The sequence below is a fragment of the Eptatretus burgeri genome, chromosome 7, assembly GCF_056783735.1.
Source record: "Eptatretus burgeri isolate ZD-2024b chromosome 7, Ebu_testis_v1, whole genome shotgun sequence".
In the NCBI taxonomy this organism is placed as follows: Eukaryota; Metazoa; Chordata; class Myxini; order Myxiniformes; family Myxinidae; genus Eptatretus; species Eptatretus burgeri.
The window spans coordinates 35,103,203-35,108,500 of record NC_140967.1 but is presented as its reverse complement, the minus strand read 5'-3'; the positions used below and the strand labels follow the sequence as shown (position 1 = coordinate 35,108,500).

The following is a 5,298-nucleotide window of genomic DNA, read 5'->3' as shown; positions in this document are numbered from 1 at the left end:
TGGCAAGCTGTTTGAATTTTGTTTGCTTGAATCAAACCGGGCAATAGCACAGATAATTTATCGCAAACCTGATACATCACAATGACGTCATATTCGTTCTTATGACGACATAATTAAGAGGACTTGGATCTTCGCTCATTTGAGCTTGCTCTCCTCAAAGAGGTTCCATGCACCCAATTTGATCGAAACCGATCACATTGACAACAATACATTTTTAGTTTTACACCATTCCACCTCAAGCAATTGTATCAAAAATAGTACATTGATGTGTGAGACCATCCAACCTCAAAATACCTCAAAATTCACAGCGCCGAGAGGACGGTTTTCTCGATCCTGGAGGAGATCACTTACATTTTTGCTCAAATCGTCTGTCAAGGGTTTGATACAGCATGTCAAGGACTTCGTTGATCTTCTGTCCAAACCATTCTTCTGTAGAGAAGTTGTCTTCCTGTGTGCCTTCATCTGTTCTCCATGGTGGAGCTGTCCTCCAAGGTTGTCCTGGCCTCTCTGATTGGATGTCCAATTGCTCGACGACAAGATCAAATAACATGCCAGACTCCTCGTTTCTCTGTTGGTGAAAGGTGCGAAAGAAGTCGACGGCCTTCATTTTACTCTGGACTAATGTGTCCTTTCCTTGGAAATTGATTGACACCTGTTCTACATTATTTATGATGGAAGACATGACCCCACAAATTTGATTGCACGACAAACTTTGTTTGCATTGAAACGTTTTTATGACTTGCTTGCATTGTGAGCTCAAAATTGGATTCGAAAATGTAAGGGTTGATTCATAAAATATCAAAGGCTCGTCCGGAATTTGAACACGGGACCTCTCACACCTGAAGCGAGAATCATACCACTAGACCAACGAGCCAGACAGATGATAGTTTAAGTGTTATGTTTTTCAGAAATTTATAAATTTCGACGAATTTGGTTGCAAATTGAGGGGAAGGACCACACGGGGACAACAAACATTTCATTCTGGTTTTTAGATCCTGGTGGAGGATCTCGAAGTCTTACTCACGTTGTTGTTCTTCATCTTCTTCTTGTGGACTTTTTTTGTTTCACAACCTACAGTTTTCATCAAAAGTTCCTGAAACTTGGTGTATATATGTAAAAATACCTTGCGCAGACAGTAACCCTCTCCGATTTTGGAAATTCTTCCCAGAAAAAAAGTTGACGTCATAATATCACCGCTAATGGAAACCACCGACACCAAGATCTTAGAAATTAGGCAAGCTGTTTGAATTTTGTTTGCGTGAATCAAGCCGGGCAATAGCACAGATAATTTATCGCAAACCTGATACATCACGATGACGTCATATTCGTTCTTATGACGACATAATTAAGAGGACTAGGATCTTCGCTCATTTGAGCTTGTTCTCCTCGAAGAGGTTCCATGCACCCAATTTGATCGAAACCGATCACATTGATAACAATACATTTTTAGTTTTAGACCATTCCACCTCAAGCAATTGTATCGAAAATAGTACATTGATGTTTGAGACCATCCAACCTCAAAATACACCCCATTCACAGCTTCGAGAAGATGGTTTTCTTGATCCTGGAGGCGATCGCATCCATTTTGGCTCAAATCGTCTCTCAAGGGTTTCATTCAGCATGTCAAGGACTTCATCGATGTTCTGTCCAAACCACTCTTCTGCAGAGAAGTTGTCTGCCTGTGTGCCTTCATCTGTTCTCCATGGTGGAGCTCTCCTCCAAGGTTGTCCTGGCCTCTCTGTTTGGATATCCGATTCCTCTCTGACAAGATTGCATAACATGTCGGACTCCTCGTTTATCTGTTGGTGGAAAGTGCGGAAGAAGGAGACGGTCTTCATTACACTCTGGCCAAATGAGTCCTTACCTTGGAAATTGATTGACACCTGTTCTGCATCATTTATGATGGAAGACATGACAACACAAATTTTATTGTACGACAAACTTTGTTTGCATTGAAACGTTTTTGATGACTTGCTTGCATTGTGAACTCCAAGTTGAATTCTAAAATATTAGGGTTGATTCATAAAACATCAAAAGCTCGTCCAGGATTTGAACCCAGGACCTCTCACACCCGAAGCAAGAATCATACCACTAGACCTACGAGCCAGACAGATGATGCACTTTAAGTGTTATATTTTAACAGAAATTTATAAATTACAACGAATTTGGTTGCGATTTGAGGGGAAGGAACACACGTGGACAATAAACATTTCATTCCGGTTTTTCTCCTTGAAGAGGTTCCATGCACCCAATTTGATCGTAACCGATCACATTGATAACAATACATTTCAGGTTTTGGACCGTTCCACGTCAAGCAATCGTATCTATCATTGTAAATTGATGTTTGAGACCATCCGACCTCAAAACACACCCCATTCACAGCTTCGAGAAGACGGTTTTCCAGATCCTGGTCCTGGAGGAGATCGCATTCATTTTTGCTCAAATCGTCCATCAAGGGTTTGATACAGCATGTCAAGGACTTCGTCGATCATCTGTCCAAACCATTCTTCTGCATCGAAGTTGTCTTCCTGTGTGCCTTCATCATTTCTCCTTGGTGGAGCTGTCCTCCAAGGTTGTCCTGGCCTCTCTGTTGAGATATCCGATTCCTCCACAACATTATCATACGACATGGAGGACTCCTCGTTTCTATGTTGGGAGAAGGTGCAGAATGAGTAGATGGCCTTCATTTCACTCTGTACGGATGTATACTTTCTTGAAAATTTATTGACACCTGTTCTGACTTATTTGTTGGAGAAGACATGACTTCAAAAGTTTGATTGCACGACAAACTTTGTTTGCATTATTAATGTTATTTATTAATTGATTGCGTTGTGAGCTCCAAATTGGATGACAGAATCTAAGTGTTGATCCATAAAATAACAATAAAAGGCTCATCAGGGATTTGAACCCAAAACACATCACAGTCAAAACAAGAATCACACCACGAGACCAACGAGCCAAACAAACAACCAACTTTAAGTTTTGTTTTTTACAGAAATTTATAAATTTAGAGTCATTTGGTTGCCATTTGAGGGGAAGGAACAGAGATGGACGAAGGATATTTCTTTCCGTTTTTCTCCTTAAAGAGGTTCTGAGCACCTACTTTTATCGAAACTGATCATCTTGAAAACAATACAATCGATTTTTGAGTCCGCTCCACCTCAAGCAATCGTATCTGGAACAATAATTTCATGTTTTCAACCATCCGACCTCAAAATACACCCCATTCACAGCTTCCAGAAGGTGGTTTCAGATCCTGGAGGAGACCTCATGAATTTTTGCCCAAATCGTCTGTCAAAGTTTTGAGACAACATGTCAAAGACTTCATCGACCTTCTGTCCAACGACTCTTCTGCAGAGACGTTGTCTGCCTGTGTGCCTTCATCAGTTCTCATTTGTGGAGCTCTCCTGCAAGGTTGTCCTGGCTTTTGTTTGGATATCCGATTCCTCTCTGACAAGTCATATAACATGTCCGACTCCAAATTTCTGTGTTGGTGGAATGTGCGTAAGAAGTAGACGGCCTTCATTTCACTCTGGACAAATGTGTCCTTTCCTTGAAAATTATTGACACCTGTTCTGCATTATTTATGATGGAAGAAATGACAACACAAATTTGATTGCACTACAAAGTTTGTTTGCATTGAAACGTTTTTTATGACTTGTTTGCATTCTGAGCTCCAAATTGGATTCCAAAATGTTCGGGTTGATTCAAAAAATAACAATTAAGGGCTCGTCCGGGATTTGAACCCGGGACCTCTCGCACCCGAAGCGAGAATCATACCACTAGACCAACGAGCCAGACAGATGACCCCATTTCAGTATTATGTTTTTACAGAAATTTATAAATTTCGACAAATTTGTTTGCCATTTGAGGGGAAGGAACACACATGGACAACGAACATTTCATTGTGGTTTTTCTCCTCGAAGAAGTTCCAGGCACCCAATTTGATCGAAACCGATCACATTGATAACAACACATTTGAGGTTTTGGACCGTTCCACCTCAAGCAATCGGATCTATTGAAGTAAATTGATGCTTGAGACCATCCAACCTCAAAACACACCCAATTCACTGCATCGAGAAGACGGTTTTCCAGATCCTGCTCCTCGAGGAGATCGCATTAATTTTGGCTCAAATCGTTGACCAAGGGTTTGATACAGCATATCAAGGACTTCATTGATCTTCTGTCCAAACCACTCTTCTGCATCGAAGTTGTCTGCCTGTGTGCCTTCATGAGTTCTCTTGGTGGAGCTGTCCTCCTGGGTTGTCCTGGCCTCTCTGTTTCGATATCCGATTCCTCCACGACATGATCATACGACATGGAGGACTCCTCGTTTCTTTGTTGGTAGAAGGTGCAGAATGAGTAGATGGTCTTAAATTCACTCTGTACGGATGTATTCTTTTCTTGAAAATTTATTGACATCTGTTCTGCCTTATTTGTGAGAGAAGAAATGACGTCACAAATTTGATTGCACGACAAACTTTGTTTGCATTATTCATGTTATTGATGATTTGATTGCGTTGTGAGTTCCAAATTGGATGACAAATCTGTGTTGATCCATAAAATAACAATTGAAGGCTCATCAGAGAATTAAACAAAGGACATCTCACACTCGAAGCAAGAATCTCACCACTCGACCAAAGAGCCAGAAAAACAACCCACTTTAAGGTTTGTTTCAAACAGAAATTTATAAATTTGGAGAAATTTGGTTTCCCTTTGAGGAGAAGGAACAGAGATGGACGAAGGACATTTGTTTCCCTTTTTCTCCTCGATGAGGTTCCGAACACCGACTTTTATCAAAACCGATCATCTTGATAACAATACATTTGATGTTTTAGACCGCTCCACCTCAACCAATCGTATCTGGAACAATAATTTGATGTTTTCAACAATCCGACCTCAAAATACACCCCATTCACAGCTTCCAGAAGGTGGTTTTCTCGATCCTGGAGGAGATCACATGCATTTTTGCCCAAATCGTCTCTCAAGGGTTTAATTCAGCATGTCAAGGACTTCGTCGATCTTCTATCCAAACCACTCTTCGACATCGAAGTTGTCTGCCTGTGTGCCTTCATCGGTTCTCCATGGTGGAGCTGTCCTCCAAGGTTGTCCTGGCCTCTGTTTGGATATCCGATTCCTCTCCGACAAGATTGCATCAAATGTCGGACACCTCATTTATCTGTTGGTGGAAGGTGCAGAAGAAGTAGACGGTCTTCATTTCACTCTGGACAAATATATCCTTTCCTTGGAAATTGATTGACACCTGTTCTGCATTATTTATGATGGAAGATATGACAA

The 5,298-nt window shown here is 41.1% G+C and overlaps 1 non-coding gene across 1 annotated transcript; it reads right to left on the bottom strand.

The window, feature by feature from the left end:
- Window positions 1-3,725: 3,725 nt before the first annotated feature.
- Window positions 3,726-3,797, bottom strand: TRNAP-CGG (transfer RNA proline (anticodon CGG)). The gene has a single exon. It is a non-coding gene; the product is annotated as a tRNA-Pro (tRNA).
- Window positions 3,798-5,298: the final 1,501 nt, after the last annotated feature.